Consider the following 25,085-nt stretch of genomic DNA (forward strand, 5'->3'; position numbering starts at 1 on the left):
TTTTAGGATGAAAAAAGCTATGTGTTATGGGTAGATGGTGTTAAGAAGGGAAGAACAGACACTGATGTTGTGCAGGTGGAAGAAGTTGGACCCCACCTTCAAATTGGGTCCTTTAAAAAATTCAGGATTTCAGTAAGTTGGTGGGTATGTTTTGCGATGGATATGAAAGTAGACTTTTGCAATTATTTGAGGAACTGGAGGCTAGCAGAGATAGAGAATGAGTACATAAGGAGGTAAATCAAGAAGAAAGGGTGACCGCCAACTTAAGTGGCTTGAGAGGTCGGTGAATTATGACGCCAAGGGTGTCGATCAAAGAAAAAAATGATTGGGGAGAGAAGACAGAGTCTTTAAATGAACCCAAAATTAATTAGCTGAAATGTGAGGGGGCTTAATGAAACGGAGAAAAAGGTTAGGTGTTCGAAATTAGCTAAGGGAATTGAGGGTGAATTTTGTTTGCTTACAAAAAACTAAGTTGGAATCCTTCTCAAAGGCTATTGTGAGCAGTTTATGGGGGGACAACATGTCGGGTATCAATATGAAGGGTCATCAAGGGCTTTAGGAGGAGTGCTAGTCATGTGAGACACGTGACTTTTTTATATGGAACACGTGAGTGAAGGGCTATTTTATTTATCACTTTCGTTCAGAAATATAGGGGATGGAATCTGGTGGATGTTTATAGGAATTTATGGGCCTAATGCTGATGAGAGTAGAGTTGTATTATGGGAGGAGTTGGCTGGGATGATGGCTTGGTGGAACATTCCAACATGCATTGGGGGGAGATTTTAATGTGGTTCGGTTCCCTGTTGAGAGTCTAGCGGTGGGAGATTAACAGGGACAATGGAAGAGTTCTTGGATTTTATAAGGGAGATTATGTTGGTGGACCTGCCTTTAATTGGAGGAGACTTGGTCTTTTAATCGGGATCAACATGTTCTATCTCGAATAGATCGATTTTTTATTAGTGGGGAGTGGGAGTAGAGGTACTTGGAGGTCATTCAAAGAAGATTAGGGAGGGTGTATTCTGATCATTTCCCTATTTTGCTATTTGGGAATGTGAGGTATAGTGGAATAAGGCCTTTTAGGTTTGAAAAGATGTGGTTAAAGTAGAAGGCTTTAGGGAATGTGTGCGGGATTGGTGGACATTTTATGATTTCAAGGGTCTCCCAGTCGTGTATTGGACCAAAAATTGAAGCCTTGAAGAGAGATATAAAGAAGTGGAATGAGGAGGAGGTGGGAGATGTTAATTGGTGCAAAAATCAATGCATTTTAAATATAGAAGAGCTGGATAGGAGAGAGAAGAGTCCAAGATTAGTAGGGGATGAGAGGGTAGACGTGGAAATTTAAGGGGAGAGTTGGAGAGGTTGGTGGAGATGGAAGAAATAGCTTCGCGCCAGATATCTAGGGTCAAATGGTTGAAGGAGGGGGATAAATGTACCCAATTTTTTCATAAAGTCGCTATTTCCAACAGGCGTATCAATTCTATCACTATGTTGGAGGTAGATGAAGTTACTTTTAAGGACCCATAGGACATTGGGACTCAAATGTTGGGTTTCTATCAAAATCTTTATAGGGAGCAGTTTAACTGGAGGCCCGAGTTGGAGGGGATAGATTTCTCTACTATTACTGAGGAGGATTGTAATACTTCGAATTTTGTGCTCATTTAATTTTTAGAATAGCAATTTAACTTTTCAAAATTTAGTATGACCAAAAAACTATTTATGGTTGCCAAATTTTGCATTGGTTGATTTATTAAAAGTTTTTCCAAATAATTTGTTAATTAGGGGTTTGCGATAAATGTCCATTTTACACCTAATTACTAAAGTTAAACATTGTTTCTCCAACTTGGCCGAAAATTGATGAAACATATATGCATGAGGTGTTTTAATTTAAGAATGAGGTGGCTACCTAATGCATGAGGTGTTTTGATTTAAGAAAATGAAACCATGTAGCCTACACATGTTGAATTTCTTGAAGAGTCACTGAAAATTAATCATTTTTCTCACCTATAAATAGATGTGTTGCTGCCCTTTATTTCTCTTGCATGAAAAACAACTTATCACTTGTTTAAAAAAGGGGCAGAAAACGTGAGGGAAGAAGAGGACCAGCTTAGCATTTCTCAATTCATTTTCAACCAAGATTTCTTCAAGTTTTATTGTAAGATACTTTCTATGCTTAAGTGGTATGATTTCATGGTAATATTTATACCTAAGCTATGCATGAAAAACCATAATATGAATGTGGTGGACAAGTCCACAAAGTTAGATATCTATTTATGCTTTAGGACAAGTCCGAAGGGTACCGGCAAGCCGGAATGTGCAAGTATGTGTTTGATTGCATTTTTTTGTATAGTATTAACATGATAAAATCCAAGCATGGTATCTTATTGAGTATTCTTTATACTCATAGTTTTCTATACTAAATTCTCAGATTCATTATTGTGGAGTTGGTGGAAGTCAGTTGGCAAAATCGATGATGGATCAAGGACAAAATTATTTTACATCGAAGTTTCTGTTTTGTATGTTTTGTTTGACTGCTTTCCATATGTTTTGCTTTTGTTATTATATAAAAATATGTATAAAACATGATGTAATATGATACTGGAAGTAAATTATGTAATTATATCTATCATGTTATGTTAAGAGACGTTTTTTTGTTTTTACTTTCCTTTACAAATGATAAAAAGGTAGACACGGGACAGTTTTTAGGTCAACTTCAACATGTTATTTTTGACTCCATAAACGTCCATTTGAGACTCTGAAAATATTACTGCATTCCTCATTGAGTTGTCTTAATATGGGCACAAGAATCACTCAATTTGGATATCTGTAGCCTGAGATATGAATATTTAAACGTTGAAGGGTCAAATCCGAAATTTCTGTGCAATACCTCACTGTTTTCAGTAAAACGCCCATATTATATGATCTTGGAAATTTTTTATATTTTAACCTAGAAAACAACTTGAAAGTATCTTTCTAATTTCATAAATTTCATAGAAAACGGAGTTGGGATGAATTTTATAAAAATAGTCGAACTTGCTGCCCCAACTAACCGTGGCAGTGCAGAGTCCGTATATGTAAAGTATAATTTCTTGTCGACATGCGCTTCTGCGGGCTTTTAAAATTTATGAGAGACATTTTACCAAGTTGAAAACAAGTTTCTAACATATAATACTTCTATTTAAGAGTATTTACATGTACCAAAGGTAGAAGCTATTATGTTTAGTACGTGACACTCGAAGCTTAAGTTCGGGGCGTCACAAGGATGCCAGCTGGTTAGTGCGACTATTGGGGAGGATGAGATTTGGGAGGTAGTGTTCAGCATGAATGACGATAAGGCATCAGGACTGGACATATTCTCTTTTTTATTTTATAAGGCTTGTTGGGAAGTGGTTCGGCCGAACATTTTGGAGGTATTTACTTATTTCTTTCAGTGTAGTAGGTTCTTGAGAAGTTCTGATACTACATTTACTGTACAAATTCCAAAAAAAGGGAGCAACGAAAATTAAAGACTTTCGTCCCATCAGCTTAGTAAGTAGGGTGTACAAGATTATTGCAAAGGTGCTGGCAAATATATTAAAAGAGGGTTGCGAAAAGTGGTGTCTAAATTTCAAAATACGTTTGTCAAAGGACGACAGATTTTTGATTCCGTACTTTTAGAAAACGAATGTATTGACTCGAGATTGCAAACAGGGTTCCAGGGATGTTATGTAAGCTTGATATTCATAAAGCATATGATCACGTGAACTGCAGATTCCTTTTGTATATGCTCGGGCGATGTGGTTTCAGGGATAAGTTGTGCCGATAGATTCAATTTTGTATCTCTACGGTCTCATTTTCAGTTTTGGTGAACGGCACTCTTGAGGGTTATTTCCGGAGTAGCAGAAGTTTAAGGCAAATCCAATGGATATTTGATTGTTAAATCCATATCCGATTTGCTATGCTATCGGATATCCGATCCAAATTTCAAACTAAATATTGTTTTCACCATTTTTTTGGGTAATATGAATTTTTCCCCAAAAAAATATTTTAACTATCTTGATGGCCTCACTTATTATACTAGAAGGCCCAAATCAAGTTTTTATCCAAATGATGCTCCTTTAGTTCATTTATAAATGAGACTCCTCTTGGCATGTTTTAGTAATCTTTCAATGTGGAATACTAACTTTCTAAAAGATACTCATCTTCTAATATTTTTGTGATCTTTCAATGTCAGATATTAGTCAATTGTCAATTCTAAGTGTTACTAGTTTATTTTATTATTTTCATTAAAAATCATAGCCTCAACAAGATTATAATCACAAATAATATCAATTTAAACAATGTAAATTATTTTTGGACTTATTAATTATTAGTTTTTGATGTTATAAAATAAATTGCTATAGTTATTTTTATCTTATTTTAATTAATTAATTAATTAAATCTCTTCGAATATTTCAATTAACAATATTATACTATTATCTAATATTATTTATTATTTGAAAATTATGTCTAAAGCATAATATAAGTTTCAAAATGGAAAAAATTATGTTTACTAGATTATGATATAATATATAAAATATATTATATTATTATAATAATCGGATCGGATCGACCTATATCATATTTACTCTATTTAGTTAACGGATTATTAGATTCGGATCTTAATCGGATTATCGGACTGAAACCCTAAATCCAATCTCTCATTAATTTCATCGGATTCGGATCAAAATTCAATCCATTGACAATCCTAGTTGCGTAGCTGCCTATGTAATACCTTGGACTCCCCTTAGGAGCACATTTTAAAAGTATACACATTTGGAACAGTATTGTGGAAAGGGTGGTTATGAGCCTAGCGAGTTGGAAGCGTATGTACCTCTCAAAGAGAGGATGTCCTACCCTCATTATGTCCACCCTATCAAATCTCCCTACTTATTTTTTGTCATTGTTTCCTATTCCCGTCTCAGTGGCAAAAAGATTAGAGAGAATTCAATGGGAATTTCTATGGGGAGGGTTAGGAGAGTAGAGGAAACTTCATTTGGTTAATTGGAATGCAGTTTGTTCTCTCCTAAGGACGGGGGGCCTCGGATTGGGAGAGTAAGGTTTCGTTGGGTAAGTGGTTATGATGATATAGCATGCAGAGGGAGAGCTTGTGGAGAGAAATTATAGAGGCGAAATATGGTGTTATGGAGGGGGGATGTGCTCAACCATGGATCGTGGTTCTTATGAGGTGAGCTTATGGAGGTATATCCAACGAGGGTGGAGAGACTTTCGGGATAGATTGATGTATATGGTAGGGAACGACAATGCCATCAAATTTTGGGAAAATTGTTGGTGTGGAAATCAACCATTAAGAGTGGAGTTTCCTTCTCTGTACCGTGTTGCTTTGAGGCCATTTGCTATGGTGAATGAAGTCTTACATATACAGAATGAGAATCTCAGCTGGAATATAATGCCCTACTTTTGACCTCTTTGTATGAGTTGCACATCAAGGTAGGAGAGAGTGATTATAGCAGGTGAAGGTTGGCACGAGATGGTATCTTCTCAGTTGGCACTTATTTTATATCCTTATTGGGATCTGTGGAGAGCTCATTCCCCTAGAAGATGGTATGGAAATGTAAAATGTCCCCTCGAGTAGCATTTTTACTATGAACGGTTGTGAATGAACATGTGATAACAGTGGATAACCTCCGAATAAAGGATTTTTATGTTACTGCATGGTGCTATATGTGTAGGAAAAATGGAGAGACAGTTGATCGCTTGTTTCTTCATTGCGGAGGTGCTCGTTCCCTGTGGAACGATATTTTGGCTTCTCAATACATGGATTGGGTGTTTTCGCAACGTACGCAGGAGGTACTGAAAGCATGGAAGAAAAAATTTCATAATAAAGATAGCACACTTGTCTGTGATCTTATTCCAGGATTCATCATCTCGTGTGTGCGTGTGTGTGTGTGGAGGGAGAGAAACAGATGTTATTTTGATGATCATAACGGATTAATGAGCAGATTAAAGAATTGTTTTATATGACATTGTATACTTGATTTAATTCTACGGCTTTTACTCATATAGACGAGTTGCCTAATTTTAAGTTGTTTCTTTCTTGTATTAATTGATAATACACTGCCTATGTATTATCCGTGATTAATAAAATAACTGATTACCTATATAAAAAAAAGGAAAAAAAAAAAGAAAAGCTAGTAACGTTTCATCAATGTTAAGCATAATATATTGTCCTCAAAGAGATGATTGATGTCAAAATTGCAATTTGGCATTAAATGATGATCTCTTTCTACTTGAGGAATTTCTTTTGGTAAGAAGGGAAATAAGAGTTTCATGTTTGAAGCTGGGGATAATATTGCAAAGTCCATAACATTCCAAAGTTTTCACCTTAATTAAGTTTATCTTTTGAAATTATTGTAGAAGGGCAACATGTCACGGACCTAGTTTTGTTACACCCGAACAACTACAGCCGTGCGGCCTTAATGCTTGACAATTCCCGCACCTCACGAGAAAACGTTAAGTCAGCCTTTTCACGCTCACAAATAATTTAACCAAGGAGGCTAAATTATACCCACATTGAGAAGAGAATTTTGAAGTAAGGGATATATGAAAAACAAGTAAGGTCGGGAAACTTTCTTTGTATAAATGAAAGGGAAAACTTTACAATCTCTCTAAGGAATAAATGCACTCAACTCTACATGATTTACAAATGAGACTTTCATCTCTATTTATAGGCAAAACTTAAACCTCCTTAAGATCAAGTGGCCTTACCTTACAACCTATGCTTAGTTGTTTACAACTCGTGCTTAGTTGTCATCAAGTGGATAAGTTTACAACTTTCCTTGCAAGTTGTCGCCAACTCGATCTTAGCTTGCATAGAAGATATTATTCTTGCCAACTCGTGCTTAGCTTGCACCTTTGATAATATCTTCGTCAACTCGCGCTTAGCTTGTATCTTTGATAATATCTTGCAAGTGGCACAAGTGGACAAGTTGTGCAAGTTGCCTACTTGCACCCCAAAATATCCCGCTGTAGGTTCATGCATTTTTCCTCCAAAATGGCGGGGTCGGGATCTAGAAAAACCTCATGAAAGTCCTGGAAAGTTGCACCATTTTAGGCAACCTGCATTCTGCCTATTCCATCCTATTGCAGCGTGCGGTTCACGCTATTTTGCGACCGCTATCGGGATGGATCGAACGCGACCACGTGGGACGTAAGTCACTCCCCCACCGAATTTGGCGACGCCCTCGTTGCCATGTAGTTTTGAAGCTCGGACTCAAATTGCCATAGATCTCCCTCATTTTCCCAAGTAGCTTCGGACTTGGGCAATCCCTTCCATTTGATTAGGTATTGAGTGCAAGGGGGAACACCTCTCTGTCTCACCACTCGATCCGCCAAAATGGATTCAATATCTTTCTCAAAAGATTTTGTGACGATGGGAGGCGCTCTCTTTGATTTATTTCTCCCTAGATCCTCCAAGTCCGGCCTATATGGTTTCAACATGCTTACATGAAAAACCAGGTGGATCTTTAAAGTGCTTGGAAGATCAAGCCGATAGGAAACTCTTCCAACCTTTGCTAGAATGGGGAACAGACCTTCATATTTCCTAACCAAGCCCTTGTGAACTTTGCGGTAGGCTTTGAATTGTTGCGGCAACACTTTCACAAGTACTTGATCTCCAATGTTGAATTTCAATGGTCTTCGTCTCACATCGGCCCATTTCTTCATTCGCTTCCGAGCTTTCTCCAAGCAAGATCTTGCTAAGTCCACATGATCTCCCCATGACTTAGCCATTTTGATTGCTCCCGGACTTCGGTTAGAATCACCAACCATAGATAATGTGTGGGGCGTTGTAGGTTGTCGCCCTGTTGCAAGCTCAAATGGACTATATCCCGTGGATTCACTTTTCTACAAGTTGTAGGAAAATTGGGCTATGTCCATCAACTTCACCCAATCCGGTTGATTAGCACTAACAAAGTGCCGAAGATAACATTCCAACAATGCATTCACCCGTTCCGTTTGTCCATCCGTCTACGGGTGAAAACTACTGGAAAAGTGCAAATCTGATCCAAGGAGTTTAAACAACTCCGTCCACAATTTCTCCGTGAAGCGGGGATCCCGATCACTTACAATATGCTTTGGCAACCCCCAATACTTCACAACATTTTTGAAAAATAACCTTGCCGTCTCCTCCGCAGTGCAGTCCTTAGGGGCTAGAATGAAAGTAGCATACTTGAAAAATCGATCAACAACAACAATTATTGATCCGAACCCTTCAGACTTTGGCAAGGCACTAACGAAATCCATGGTGACCACGTCCCATGGTTGATCCGGAACAGGTAGAGGATCAAGAAGTCCTGCTGGTAATTTATTCTCCACTTTGTCTTGTTGGCACACAAGACATGTCCGAACATATGTCTCAACTTGATCCCTCATTTGCGGCCAATAATATGCTCGTTCAATCAAAGCAATTGTCCGATCAATCCCGGGATGTCCAGCCCACTTGGTGTCATGACATTCCCGAATGACGTCACGTCGCAAATTTCTCCACTTAGGCACAAATACTCGTTGCCCAGTGGTGTATAGCAACCCGTTGTCAATCCAAAATCGCCTTGTTTTTCCTTCTTGAGTGGCTTGCATCAATGTTTTCGTCATGGGGTCATGCTCCAATCCTTGTTTAATTTCCTCTAACAAGGTACCCGTGGCTTGACTAATTGCCGCAAGTTCCGCCTTCCGGGTAAGTGCTTCCGCTACTACATTCACCTTCCCGGGTTTGTATTCCATCACATAATCAAACTCCGCTAAGATATCTTGCCATCTAGCTTGTTTCGGGCTCAACTTCTTTTGTGATTGGAAGTAACTTGTAGCCACGTTGTCTGTCTTGATCACAAAATGGGAACCCAAAAGATAATGACGGGATACCCGCAGGCAATGCACAATGGCCGTCATTTCTTTTTCTTGCACAGTGTAACGCCACTCTGTGTCATTCAACTTGCGGCTCTCGAAGGCAATAGGATGACCTTCTTGCATGAGCACACCTCCAATAGCAAAATCCGATGCATCAGTTTGAACTTCAAAACTTTTGTTGAAATCCGGTAAGGCCAACACCGGCTCTGACATGACCGCCGCCTTTAAATCATCAAAGGCTCTTTGGCATTTCACGGTCCACTCCCATCCTTGAGACTTCTTAAGCAAGTCCATCAATGGGGCTGCTCTAGAAGAGTAGCCTTTAATGAAACGCCGATAGTAATTCACCAATCCAAGGAAAGACCGCAATTTCGTCACCTTAGTAGGTGGCTCCCACTCATTGATTGCTTTAACTTTGGCTCCGTCCATTTTCAAGTGACCATGCCCGATGATATGTCTCAAGAAATGCACCTCTTCTTTGGCAAATGAACATTTCTCCTTCTTGATGTATAATTCATTTTCCCGCAACACTTGGAAGATAATTTTCAAGTGCTCAACATGTTCCTCCAATGTGTTGCTATAGATGACAATATCATCAAGATAAACCACCACGAACTTATCCAAGTATGGATAAAATATCTTGTTCATCAAGGTGCAAAAGGTGGCCGGGGCATTTGTCAAACCGAACGGCATGACAAGCCATTCATAGGAACCATACCGAGTAATGCAAGTAGTTTTAGGCTCATCTCCTTCTGCAATCCGAACTTGATAGTAGCCTTTTTGCAAATCAACCTTGGTGTAGAATTTAGCGCTACCAAGCCGATCAAATAAGTCCGTAATCAATGGAATAGGATATTTGTTTTTCACCGTCACCTTATTTAGTGCCCGGTAATCAACACACATCTTTAGTGTCCCGTCCGACTTCTTTTGGAATAACACCGGGGCGCCATAGGGAGCTTTGGATGGTCTAATCCTTCCCGTCTCCACAAGCTCCGTAAGTTGTTTTCGAAGTTCCTCTAACTCCGGAGGTGCCATGCGGTAAGGTGCCATGGCCGGGGGTTTGGCACCAAGCTCCAACTCAATGCGATGGTCTACTTCCCTCCTAGGCGGAAGTTTCTTTGGCAACTCCTTGGGCATCACGTCCTTATTTTCCTCAAGGACCTTTGCAATAACAGTTGGTAAGTCATCATTATTTGTGGTGACTTCGGTTGCAACTGACAATTGAGCAATGAATGTCGGCTCACCCTTCTTCCATCCTTTCGCTAATTGCATAGCTGAAAGTTGTCGTGTTTCCATTCCCATGGAAACGGTAGGAACCATGCATGAAGATCCTTTCTCCAAGATGCACATCGAACCAAAGGAAGGCATAGGAATAGCATTAACCTTTCTTAAGAAATCCAAGCCCAATACTAGCTTGAAATCATCCATCAGGGCCACAGATATATCAACGGGTCCATGCCACGAACCCAACCGTAGTCTCGCTCCTCGGACTACGTCCGCTAATGGCTTTGCGATTGCATTCACTGTTTTTATCAATCCACCTCCATGGTGAATGTTCAATCCAAGCCTCCAGGCTTCATCCTCCGCGATGAAATTGTGTGTAGCTCCGGTATCAACTAATGCCCGTGTTTGTCGTCCATTGATTTCGGCAAGTACGAACATCAATCCTTTTTCTCCGTTCGCCCCCGGAACGGTTTTGGCATTCAAAGCATTGAAAAGTTGCAATGAACCCATGTGACTTGCACCCTCCTCAATGCCATGGGAAGCCTCTTGTTGAGTCTCCGTAATAGAGGCCAAGGATCCAAGTTTTGGGCAATCCCGCATGAGATGTGGCCCTTTGCAAATGAAGCAACTACAAGGAGCAAAATTACCCCTCTTTTTATCATCATACTCCTTCCTCCAAGAAGTTGGCTTGTTGCCACCGGGTTTGTAATCAACTTTTGGATTTGGCCTCCAATTCGGCTTACTCGGTTGCTTATCTTTTCGCATATCACCTCCGCCTTTGCCAAAATTCCCTCTTGTTAGTTTGAAAGTCCTTTCTTGCGACTCCGTACTCCTTTGGAACTCCATCAAAGATTTGGCAACCGCAATTGCCTCATCTACATTTTTGACTCCACGACGTTGTAATTCTTGCCGCACCCATGTTGTACATCCATCCATGAAATAGAATAGTAAGACATCCTCTGGCATACTAGGGATTTGAAGCATAAGGGTCGTGAACTCTTTGACATAGTCACGAATGGTCCCTTTTTGTTTCAATTCCCTTAGTTTCTTGCGGGCTTCATATACAACGTTCTTCGGGTAAAATTGCCTTTTTAGCTCCCTTTTGAACTCGTCCCAAGTATCAATTCTACTAGCTCCATGTTCAACATCGGCATGCTTACGACGCCACCAAAGAGATGCGGTGTCGGTGAGATACATAGAAGCGGTCCGGACTTTCATGGTTTCATCAACAAGCTTTACGCCTTCAAAATAAACTTCCATTTGCCATAGGAAGTTTTCCACATCTTTGGCATCCCGTCGCCTATCATAATGTTTAGGCTTCGGGTATTCAATCCTCGGGGAAACAATAGTTGAAGCGGCACCTCAGCTTGTACCGACAGTGGAGTGCTTGTATTGTTCAAGCTCTTTGATCATTCTTTCCATCATCACAGCCAATTGGTTAACTTGGCCCTGCATAGCGGTAACGGCATCCAAGACTTTGGTTTGGAGACTACCAAAATCATCCGTCATCGCGGCTTGTTCGGCTACCACAGCACGAACATCATCTCTCATCGTTTGGACATCATTTTCCAATGATGTTTGTGTGTCCATCACCTCTTGGAGATTGACTTGTAGAGTTTCTAGCTTTCCGATGGCGTGTCCCTCCAATGCCTCGAAGGAGCTTTCAAGAGATTCGACCCGATCACCCATATTTGAGATGATTTGGTCAAGTTTACCCTCCATGTTGGTGGCCTCCCTCACCTTACTTTTACCTCGAGTTTTCCTTACTTCAGTTTGGGCAGCACCTCGACCCCTCTCCTCAATCTCAATATCAACAGTTTCTTGAGATTCCGCCATTATAACGGCCTACAAACGAGGCTCTGATACCACTTGTCACGGACCTAGTTTTGTTACACCCGAACAACTACAACCGTGCGGCCTTAACGCTTGACAATTCCCGTACCTCACGAGAAAACGTTAAGTCAGCCTTTTCACTCTCACAAATAATTTAACCAAGGAGGCTAAATTATACCCACGTTGAGAAGAGAATTTTGAAGTAAGGGATATATGAAAAACAAGTAAGGTCGGGAAACTTTCTTTGTATAAATGAAAGGGAAAACTTTACAATCTCTCTAAGGAATAAATTTACTCAACTCTACATGATTTACAAATGAGACTTTCATCTCTATTTATAGGCAAAACTTAAACCTCCTTAAGATCAAGTGGCCTTACTTTACAACCTATGCTTAGTTGTCATTAAGTGGATAAGTTTACAACTTTCCTTGCAAGTTGTCGCCAACTCGATCTTAGCTTGCATAGAAGATATTATTCTTGCCAACTCGTGCTTAGCTTGCACCTTTGATAATATCTTCGCCAACTCGCGCTTAGCTTGTATCTTTGATAATATCTTGCAAGTGGCACAAGTGGACAAGTTGTGCAAGTTGCCTACTTGCACCCCAAAATATCCCGCTGCAGGTTTATGTATTTTTCCTCCAAAATGGCGGGGTCGGGATCTAGAAAAACCTCATGAAAGTCCTGGAAAGTTGCACCATTTTAGGCAGCCTGCATTCTGCCTATTCCATCCTATTGCAGCGTGTGGTTCACGCTATTTTGCGGCCGCTACCGGGATGGATCGAACGCGACCGCGTGGGGCGTAAGTAATAGCTATATTACTATATTCGAGAAGATAATTATTGTACATTTCATTTGAAATTATTTTTTTCCTTCAACTTCAATGTTTAAACTAGAAAGTAATTTTCTTAGGATTTCATTATAAAAAAAACTCAACAGCACCTATTAATTGGGCCTTTTCAGCTTATAGATTTCCAATACATTTCATTTTAGGAAAATTACCGAGAAACCTACCTTTAAAGACTAATTTTCAAAAATAGAGAAGGTTAATTTTAATTTCAAAATTCAGGTGGTAATTAAATTTTAATAATTATAATTAATAAGAATTTAATAAAATCTAATCTACATATACCACCCACGCACTCCAGTGACTCCACCCCCATTTCAATTCATTCCCAAATTGTAAGTAACCCTAACCATCTCTCTCTCTCTCTCTCTCTCTCTACCATCAGCCACCTAACCTTCTCATTTTTCGGCGCCACAAAGTTCACCGACCACCGCGACCAAAGAAGCAACACACCGGCCACGGCTTCTCTTGCAACATCGCTTGTTGCTGCTCGCAGAAGCAATGGTGAAGATTGGTAATGACTAGAGCCTTCTCATCGGAGATTTCTTCACTTATCTATCTTGTTTTACTTCGTTGGAAAACAATTTGACCGCTCTCATCGCCGGTGCTCCGACGGTTTGTGGTGGTTTTTTAGGTAATTTTTTGATGGTTTTGAGGTGGTGCCGATAGTGTTTTTGAGGAATGCAGAAAAATTACCAAAATTGGACGTTGATCTATTGGAATTCCCTTTAAATTTCGAGTATCTGGAAGCTGAATTCTTCTCATGGTGGTGGTGTGCTGTGAGTGCCTTGTGCAATGGTGATGTGGTGATTTTTCGAGTGTTGTGGTGGTGTTAATTGTGGGAGATAGTGGAATAGATGCAGTGGTGCTCATGGTGGTATTGGGAGTGTGATGATTTTCTGATCTGTTATTCTTTGGTGGTGATGATGGGTTGTGACTTGATATTGATTTGGTCACAGACAGTCACTCTGAATATAATTTTGATCACAGTTAGTCACACCGAATGCAAAGTTGGTCACAGTTAATCACATGCATGCGGTGTGTGCGAATTTGTTTGTGGTGACGCTATACGACCAAGTATGTGTTTGTTGTGATTGTTTGTGATCAATTTTGTATTGATTGTGATTGGAGATTGGCATAATCACAGACAGTCACACTAAATACAAATTTGGTCACAATTAGTCAAAAATGACACAGGTATAATCACAGATGTCACAGGTGCAAATCTGATCACTTACAATGTACCATTACGACCACCACAGTTTTTTGGAGATTTTTCAACAGTGGGGTGTAGAGAGAGAAATTATTTTCAAAATTTGAAGATTTTTCTATTGGAGAGTCAGATAGTGCCTAGAATAGTTACGGGAGTAGGTGCTGGAGTGGTCACTGGAGCAGTTTCTGGAGTGGTCGTCGGAGCATTTGCCAAGGTGATCTTCGAAATAGTTGCCGGAGCAGTCGCCGAAACAGTAGTCGGAGTGGACGCCAGAGCTCTGGTGGAGGGGTGGAGGAAAGGTAGTGTAATGGGGTGATAGGATGAGGTGGTTGGCATGAGTGGAAATAATTAATGGATATTATATTATAATTTAATATTTAATAAATTTATTTATCACCTGATTTTTGAAATATTTGATTGAGTTTGTTATTTATGAAATGTGATCTTTAAAACTATGAGCTATGTGGTCTTCCCTTTCATTTTTAACTTTCTTAACGAGGCCTGTACAGCCTACCAAATTGTACACCTGAGCCCGGTTTGTGCTTGGGTGGGGCCAAAGACATGTTGGACTGCCCCTGGCCTGTGTGACCAATGTCTTTGCACCTCTGGTAGGAACTTTAGATGATCAGCGTCTTTGCACCTCCATCATTTTTAACAATTAAAATATCCACAAACTGTTACGATAATTTTAGAAACAAAATACAGCGTTAAGGCCAATACAACAAGCATTCAATTTTAATCTTATATCAAAGTATAATTTCATGCACAGTGCTCCTCTAATGGCAATCCAAAAGTATCAAGAAATATCTATGTCAGCATCTATGGACCGAGTATCACCATCCATTAATAAAAAGATCCGATGAAATTGAGCTCCTTCTATTAATTTGTTTTTTCCTAGTTTTGCTTTCGCCGATCAATAGTTTGCTTTTAGTGGGGGATTCTTGCAAATGAATTTTGACTATCTTTTAACTCAGGGGGAGCAAGGATGGGGATATATGTGTAGTAGAAGCGAAAAGAATGGAGGTTCGCCACTGGAGCAGAAGGCTTCACTTGGATTCTAATATTGCATCTTTGGAGTTTTGCCCCAGTGAAAGGTAAGATTCTAAATGGAATATTTCTGTGTCTTTTCTGCATTCTGGGGCTTGAAGTTATCATTCACATATTATCTTCGAATCACTGATTTCTCTGTAAACATCTTATTATCTTGGCCTCCTAATTTGGTATCATCAGCAGTACCTCAAATGATGTCAAGAGAGGTGTCGAGCTTAAGTTTAATCGCTTGAAGTTCTGTTCACATGAAAATAGGGAATTATTGGCTTGTTCCATACCTGTTGCAGTGTGTCTGAACTCTATAAGGGTGATGTGTATTTTTTCAGCTGAGAAACAAAAATTGTGAAATTTTTGAAAAATGCAGAATACTATACAGCAATGAGCATGATACTCGGGCAAATTAACGTGTTATAACTTGTGAACACTGCTTGTTGCTTACTCACCAGAAGAAAAACTTGTAGTAATTATGTTGATGCTGTCTCTAGTCAACTCCTACTGGAACTTACATCATTGGTGTGAACTAAATCTAGTAAATTTTTTATATTAGATTGATCTCGTGTGAATAATATGGTCATATCGCTGATAATGTTGAATACAATACGGAGAATCACTGGCAAATCTGAAAATTAATATTTTTGGTTGTAAAAATTTAAAAAATAAAAAATAAATCTTTGTAATGAAATTTATATCCTTGTATGATTTGAAATTGTTCTCCAAGTAACTACGAAATTTTTGAAAGGAAGAATCATTCAGGTAGGCATAAATTCATTAAAGAATGCCTTGTGTACATCGAATGAAGCTATGTGACAAAGCAATGTGATTTGAATTGAAGATGTCAGAAAAGGAAGAAGTGGAGTGAAAATGGCAAGACTTGATACGTTTGTAAAGAATTTAATGGCATTATATATATTGATTTAGAAATTTATATAATGATCAAATGATGTATAAGTATTCTACTTGTTTGAAAGTAAAGCCTGCCTTATTGTCACAATAAGTAATGTTTTATAAGTAAGATAAAGATCAACTATTGTAACATTTTTGAACAAAAAATTACTTGACAATTAAATTTGAGATCAAGCTTAGCCGAACATGCTTCTTTTGGTTTTTGCAGGGTAATTCTTACCAGTTCTACTGAACGGGGAGCAATGGTGACTAAACTAAGCATTCCCGCTGATTGGAAAGGTCTCTCTCTTACCAGTTCTTGTTTGCAGAGTGGCAAATATATGTACTACTACTGGGACTATTTTTGGCATCACTCCTTATATTTTATGTATTCTTCGAAAATTCATATTCATTCTGGAACTTCCCAAAGAATCAACCCTTGAGATCAAACATTGAAACCATTTTGGGGGATCCACAGTCTGATGATCAAAATACGTGGGGAGCTTTTGGGCCACTTGACATGTAATCTTTTCTCAGTTCTTCCTCTGTAGAAGTAAACTGGGGGGCTGGAACAAGAGAATGAAATAAGGATATACTTCCTAATGTGATTGAGACACTAGTTAAATTATATTCCTGCCTTTTCCACTATTATATTCCATGGCTTCTCAATTATTAGTTGTATTGGCCTGAGCAAAATCATTTAATACTGCTCCGTCTTTCGCAACTCTCAAAGTATGATACATTAGACATATGTTGCATGACATTTATTAATTGATGATACGAAACAAGATTTTAGCTTCTTTTTGTTCTTTAATATTGTTTCAATACATTGTACTGAAAATGCCCATTAAGCATTGCTAGTGTCTTTGTAATGGGTTTTAGTGGGGGTAATTAGGTAGAACCTCTACAATCTAGTTGTAGAGTTATTTTTCTATCGAAGATGCTCACCTCCTTGAAAGTACAGTGGACTCTGTACAATATTGGAAAATATGTTTCTGTGTTGGACTCGATAAGGTTGGATGTGATGGGATATTTGTATATCACACGAAGGAAGCTCAACTCGTGAATAGTATAATGGAGAATTAATAGTATTCGACATACAAGTTCACCCCCACCTATATTAGCCAATGTGGTATAATTACAAACATAATAAGAATATATTTGATACGTTGAGCTTAGGTAAAATTAAGTATGATAGTAGATGACTTCCTTTTTTCACTCTTACCCTTTAAAAACATATTAAAAAATCTTAAATTTATGGGACGTTTCCATCTAAGAAGATGTGGAAAAATTGACTGGGATAGTCTGGAATAATAAAATTTGAATTGAACCATATTGTTTATACTCATGTCAACGAGTAACAGTTGCCTCATTCATTGTAAATTCTTCACACTTTGGTTTCACAACCATCCTTTATAGGTGTTATAGCTTATCTTTACTAGGGTGCCTGTTGTGTATGTGGCTTATATAGAATGGAACATACGTTTTCCTGGATCAAATAGGTCGATGCCGGAGCGGAGTGGAGTGACGGTTTAATTCATTGTTTAGTTGTTAGGGACGCTGAATAGGTTGGGTTGCGGGGGCAACGGCCCCGCGATATGTTACACGAGTATTTTCTTGTACAGGCCTTAAAGTCTTTTTGGGGTTTAGGCTAATGTTAGTATAAATGATAATGTTGTAACTCTATTTTTCATACTGAATAAAATTATCTCCACTTCACTCTTATAGACGTTGGCACACAGCCAAACCACGTAAATACTTATGTTGATTTCTCTCTTTTTATCTCTTTATTATTGCTCATAAAATCCAACAGTGTCATGTCTATTTATTGGTCTACAATCTATACTTTAAATTTAGACTCACTTCAATTAGGGATGGGAAGGTATTATAATGGCTTGCTATGAAAAATTTCTAGTTTTTGACAATCTTGTCGTCAACTGGTCGAGCTTAATAACCAAGCCATGTTAAATTTAATTGTAGAGATTAATGTTACGTATTTTCTACAACGTAAATTATACGGCAAGTGTACAATATCAAGTTTTTTAATATTGTGTAGTCTCTATTTTATCTAAATGAATGAATTTTTGAATCAATGTTATATCTAAACAAGAGATAATTGTGATGAATCCAATGAATAAATACAAGTTATATGAATCAATCAATATAGGAGAGCCTAGGGTATGATTTCACCCAACTATTAAATATGATTTTCAAAAACCTAGTTATCTCTGATCAATTTTCTATATTTATAAGGAAGAACCCTAATGTAATTTTACCTCCTCTCTCGAGTGCTAATCCTAGAAATTATTCTAATATCTCTATTCCATATTAAAATCAAGATTTGTCAAGATCAAGATTCTTAGATAGAATAAGTTTCGTAGATTCTACATTTTCTCTCGAAACCCATAAAATATAGTTGTGTTATTGTTGTGATCACGCCTAAATTTCTCTCTCCATGGTCGAAATTGACTAGCATCTAATCATTTAATTAGTGACCACTAAATTGAAAGCATTAAACTAACAATACCAATAAATTGAATTGAAAATTTTCAAAGAAATAACTAAAACAAACTCAAATCATATCCTCAAATTTTGGCGAATCAAACCCCAGGAAAAAATCATTCAGATCATGATACAAGATATGAAATCTATATAATTCATAAAGAATAACATAGAGAGAAGAAAGATAAAGCCTTTTGGGGAGGGGGGGGGGAGGGGTGGAATCAATTTCCTTCACCAAGTTGCCTAACCTCGTTGATTTCTTGAATTTTGTCCTCTCAATTTTCTCCCAAAAAGGTTTGTATTTATAGTGTCATGAAATCTTGGAAGGGTTGGGATTGGATTAGGCCAAGAAAAGAGCACAAAAAAATCAAAATTTTTTTTCTCACCTAGCGGCGCCCCAGCGCCACAAGCATGGCACTTTGGCACTGTGATGCTTTTGAATACTTAGCAATAGTGGCGCTGCGGCGCCCACTTTTGGGTAAAAATTCAGCACTGCGCATCTTTTAGTATTTTTATCATAATTTTTTCTCTGAATATCCAATTGAGGTGATTCAAAGTGCATTTGAAAGATAACCCAAAGAGCTACATCTTTCTTATAGATAATTTTTTCCAATTGAAAATTTACTACATAAAAAATGAGTCTCAATCTCTGTCTAAAAATCTGGAACATACTTATGTAGTTGAAAATTTATTTGTCAAAATATTTTAATCATATTTCACTCATTTTTTACTTTTAATTGCATTCCATTGACCCCTAGAACTCTTCAGCTGCCTAACCTTGTTGATTTCTTGAATTTTGTCCTCTCAATTTTCTCCCAAAAAGGTTTGTATTTATAGTGTCATGAAATCTTGGAAGGGTTGGGATTGGATTAGGCCAAGAAAAGAGCACAAAAAAATCAAAAAAAAAATTCTCACCTAGTGGCGCCCCAGCACCACAAGCATGGCACTTTGGCACTGTGATGCTTTTGAATACTTAGCAATAGTGGCGCTGCGGCGCCCACTTTTGGGTAAAAATTTAGCACTGCGCATCTTTTAGTATTTTTATCATAATTTTTTCTCTGAATATCCAATTGAGGTGATTCAAAGTGCATTTGAAAGATAACCCAAAGAGCTACATCTTTCTTATAGATAATGTTTTCCAATTGAAAATTTACTACATAAAAAATGGGTCTCAATCTCTGGCTAAAAATCTGGAACATACTTATGTAGTTGAAAATTTATTTGTCAAAATATTTTAATCATATTTCACTCATTTTTTACTTTTAATTGCATTCCATTGACCCCTAGAACTCTTCAGCTATCACTTTACGGTCTAAATCAACTAGTTAAAAGTTGCAATTGAGTCCTCAAACTTTGAATTTCACCATTTTTTTGTCGTTATTCATTTTTTTATATTTCAATTTAGCCTCCAATAATCAAGTTTCACCAAATTAACATCAAGTTCTCCTAGGTTCGAGCCAAAATCACCTTTTTCTCCAAATTTCCCTTCATTCACATCAATTTACATAACCTATAAAATAACACGTAAACAAATCAAAACATTCAAAAACTTAAAAGATCTCATGAAATATCAAGATTAAATAGCATTATTATGATAAATGAAACACACTCATCAATTAACAAGTCTATGTTGTACTATAAAATTTTTTTTTGAAAAATTACAAGGCAAGCAAAAAGAATTGATCAAGTAATTTTACTTTTAACTACAATAATTGTATAACACAAGTTACCTCAAAATTAGGTCATGATGACCTTTTCCAATGCTATTATATCTTGAATATTTGAAAATTACTCGAAAGAAAGGTAATTTCGTTTGTCTAAAGGACAAATCCGACATACATGATTATGAGTTGTTTTTACAGAAGGATCAAGCATACTAATGACTTGTAACCTAGTAGGGAAAATGTGTCCCAAATGAAGGTGCCATTGAGCATGATTGATAGTGCAAGTGTTGTTGGCCAAATGTCCAGAAGGCAAATCGATTGAATCAGGTAACCTCTTATTTGTATCAGTCAAAAAATTTAGTAGATGGTATACACCAGACCGAACTTCGACAAGCCTAATCATATTCCAATTGTCGAGGTCCTGTAAAATTCATTTAGTTTGAAAGAAAAACAAGCCAATGGAGTGATCTTTGGTTAATCTAGAAGCAGAAATAAGATTAATATTAAAGAAATAACATAAAAAGCAGTGTAAATGACTAAATAAGAAGAAAGAATAACAACTTCAGTAAAGCTAATCTGGACATACTGGCCGTTTGGTAAGCGGAATAGGAAAGGTTTGATATGTAGATGAATTGAAGTAAAAAAGTGAGGAGAACATATCAAGTGAACTGTTGCTCCAGTGTCAAGGATCTGAGGCGAGTGGCTAGTGTTGCGTGTTGTCACACCTGGCCAACCTACCTGGGACAATGGCCCACTCATGACGACCCACGTGGCATTCCCACCGAGGTGTCACACAATGCCGAGGTGGGCTACGTCCGAACTGCTTCGAGCCGAAGTCCATCTGCCGAGGCTCCTTTTTGTCCTAGGCCCGTTGATCGAGGCCTACGAACCGAAGCCAGGCTCTGCTGTAACCTGTTGAGAGCAGCTCAGGCCCTCAAGTGGAAGTATCATGACAAATCGCCGAAGCCCCCAAGCTGATGCGCGAGCCTCTAAACCACAAGGAAACACCCTCCACAGTCACTCCTCCCAAGAGATCACCTGCACAGATCTTATTTGAATGACTGATGGAACGTTTGTCACAAGCATAAAGGTCAAGTCTTGTCATTAGCATGGAGGCCCTGCACAAGCAATAAATGCGCCGTAAGCTAGCAAGTCAAGCCCCATATCTAGGAAAAGATGTTTGGACTAAAGAGATGAGGCCACGTGCCACTTCATCCAAGGGCTCCCATTTCATATGCATTACTATAAATACTTCCATTGTGTAATATCAAAAGGCGAAGGCAAGAATCAATACTAAAAACTACATTTTACTCAACTCTCTCCCATTTACTAGCAATACACAAATCGAGTTTATACATTTTTGCGTATACATCTACGAGCACCGGTTGGTAATTATTGTACAATCGGATTACGAACAACCCGTCGGATCCCGAACGTTACCGTCCCGCGTCGTTGGACTACTCCCACGCCCCTTTGAACCGCTCATTTAGACCGTCCACGTGTCTTAGTGTGTTGGACATTCGCCCACGCAAGCGCGGGTGGGACCGGCATCTGTTGGCACACTTTTTGGGGTCAACAGCTAGTGAAAGATGCAGCAGCATAACAACAATAGACAAAATGATTACCTGAAGTAAAAGCAGTATTTACTGTATCATTAGTTGAAAATTACACAAAATGGATCCAAAAAGCTTAAACACGTGATGATTGAGTAGAAACCACTCAAATATTTGAAAATCAGTCCAGTTGTAAACTTGTTGCATTTAGCTTATTCTTAGGAGTTAATTAAATCATTGATCACTGAATTTTCTTTATATTACTACTTGCTCATTGAATTTTAATGATTTTCTCACAGTCACTCAACCTTTTAACGTGATAGTTGTTAATCATTCCGATGGATTTTGCTAAAGGAAATGTTGATATTGTCAATAAAATTCCTACGTGGTGGGTCAATGTCCTAACTTTATCTAGCTGGGACCAACCGTGTCGTCAAATGGTGAGAGAATTTTCTGTCATGTTTGTTCGTTGTTTTTGAATTTAAAATATTTTTAATAATTGATTATTTTCTTGTAATTCTAAATGGTCAATAGAAACTTCAGACCATTCATCAAACACTTATAATATAAAAAATAAGCATCTACAACTATTTTTCATTGATATGATTTAATTGAACTTAAGCTAGTCTACTGAAAAGCTAAAACAAGGTGATATTCAAATTTCGATACACAATTTTTGAATTGAATAACTGGAATCAGGGTTTAATTGGGCCATTGAGTGATTTGGTTTAGATTTGGAATATTGTCTATCCGCTTAAGTTGGATTCAATCTACTAATGCACATCAAAATAGAATGTAAAACTTGTTACACCAAGATATCACTACAAAATCAGAAAATAAACAAGAAAAATGGCAGAAGAACAAATCCTTAGCCGTTCACTGAAACTCGAACCAAACGGCATCCAGATGAAGGTCCTTTCATCTATGGGGCTCAGACTCAAGAAAATACAGGATTGTACCCGACTGTATGACCCACACCGATCGCCCCAAACCCTAAGATTTTCCTCTATCAAATTAAAGGAAACCACAAGGGTAAATCACACACCAATCCCTCCAATACACTTAGTATTTAGTATCACAAAGAAAGAATCACTCANTTCATCTATGGGGCTCAGACTCAAGAAAATACAGGATTGTACCCGTCTGTATGACCCACACCGATCGCCCCAAACCCTAAGATTTTCCTCTATCAAATTAAAGGAAACCACAAAGGTAAATCACACACCAATCCCTCCAATACACTTAGTATTTAGTATCACAAAGAAAGAATCACTCAGATTTCAGATCCAATCAGAGATTGGATGGTCACAAAGAAGGAAGGGTTTGGAAGGATCTCGAAGCACAGCCGCAGCTGAAGAGAGGAGTAAAAATGACGGTCCGACTGAATTAGGGCAAGAGGTGGAAGTATATATATCCAACCAAGGCAGCCATAGATCAGATTTTAATCCAACGGTCAGGGGGCTTTCAGTAATCTGAAGAAAACGTGTTTATTGGCTGCGTTAAAAATGACACGCCAAAAAACATGTTTTTATCTACCTTTAGGCCGGGGCAGATCAGGGTCAAGTTATTGGGCAAGAGCCTAGAATATTAAAACAGTTATTTGGGCTTTAGCATATTTGTCATCACAGCCCAGAAAGGTTATTGGTCATCACAGCCCAACAACCTCCACCTTGATGCCAATGGGATTTCTGAACACTTGCAGCCCTCCTATTGACACCAAGTTTGTACCTGCATTTAAAGAATTAACCTGTATCAATATTCAAAAGTGCCAAACATGATTTAAACTTAGAAAGAGGCAATACCTTTGCCCCCATGTCTGATGGATTGTACTGTGTAGGAATTTTTTCAAGAAGAACAGATTCATTTGAGACAATATCTCTAATAAAATGTAACTTTACATCTATGTGTTTAGTTCTTTCACGAAAAACAGGATTTTTACACAAGTGTATTGCACTTTGGCTATCTGAATAAACAACTACAGGTTCATTTAACATCCTAATTTCAGATAATAGTCCCTTAAGCCACAAAGCTTCCTTCACAGCTTCTATGGCAGCTACATACTCGGCCTCTGTGGTTGATAAAGCAACTATAGGCTGTAATTGGGACTTCCAACTCACACAGGTACCACAAAGAGTGAACATATAGGCAGAAGTGGACTTTCTATGGTCCCTATCACCAGCAAAATCAGCATCCACAAAGCCTTTAAGTGTTATTCCATCATTACCTCTTTTATATACTAATCCTATGCTAGAAGTGCCTTTTAAGTACCTAAGTAACCACTTAAGTGCTTCCCAATGTTTGGGACCAGGATTAGCCATAAATCTACTTAAAGTGCTGATTGCATGAGCCACATCAGGTCTGGTACAGACCATGGTATACATTATAGACCCTACAGCATTAGCATTTGGAACCTTTTCCATGTACTTTATATCAGATTCATCAATTGGGCATTGCTCTTTACTTAATTTGAAATGACTAGCTAAAGGCAAAGACACAGATTTTGATTCATGCATTGAAAACTTGGATAAAACTTTTTCTATGTAAGCTGATTGTTTCAAAATAAAAATGTATTGTGCTTTTTTTCTAAGTATATCCATTCCCAATATCCTTTTAGCATGCCCCAGACTTTTCATTTCAAATTCAGCACCAAAAGTATCTTTAATATCATTTATCTGTTTTAAATCGGGCCCAATCAGCAGCATGTCATCAACATAAAGTAACAGAAAAATAGATATTGAAGAATCAAAATCTTTCTTAAAGTAAAGACAATGATCATAAGAGCTTCTTACAAAACCAACAGTCATGACAAAAGTATCAAACTTTTTATACCATTGTCTAGGGGACTGTTTTAAACCATATAAGGATTTTTTGAGCAAGCACACAAAGTCAGATTTAGATTTATTCACAAAACCTTCAGGTTGTGACATATAAATTGTCTCATCTAAATCACCATGTAAGAAGGCTGTTTTTACATCCATTTGTTCTAATTCCCAATTGTGATGTGTAACTAATGCTAGTAGGACTCTTATAGTTGTGTATTTTACAACGGGTGAAAATATTTCATTGTAATCTATACCCTGCTTTTGTGTAAACCCTTTAACAACTAATCTTGCTTTAAATCTCACAGACTCATTATCTGAACTGCCTTCTTTCACCTTGTAAATCCATTTACAGTCAACTATGGATTTATTTTTGGGTCTAGGCACAAGATCCCAAGTTTTATTCTTCATTAGAGAACTCATCTCTTCTCTCATGGCAACTTCCCACTTGCCAGACTGGTTACAACTCATGGCTTCACTATAGGTCTTGGGTTCCTTATAGGCTAGGTCATTATAAGACATGACAGAATAGGATAGATAGTCTTCATATCTTGTAGATTCTCTTATGTTCCTTCTAGGCCTATCCCTAGTCAATTGATAGTCACTAAGATCACTTTGTTA

General features: G+C 38.0%; 1 protein-coding gene and 1 pseudogene across 1 annotated transcript in view; both read left to right on the forward strand.

The window, feature by feature from the left end:
* LOC111407378 overlaps positions 1-15,092 on the forward strand; it is a 49,708-nt pseudogene extending 34,616 nt beyond the window's left edge.
* LOC111407377 (phosphoglucan phosphatase DSP4, amyloplastic-like) overlaps positions 1-25,085 on the forward strand; it is a 73,033-nt gene that overhangs the window by 21,885 nt on the left and 26,063 nt on the right. The gene's annotated exons all lie outside the window — the stretch shown is intronic.

This window comes from Olea europaea, chromosome 13 (assembly GCF_002742605.1).
Source record: "Olea europaea var. sylvestris chromosome 13, O_europaea_v1, whole genome shotgun sequence".
NCBI classification, from domain to species: domain Eukaryota; kingdom Viridiplantae; phylum Streptophyta; class Magnoliopsida; order Lamiales; family Oleaceae; genus Olea; species Olea europaea.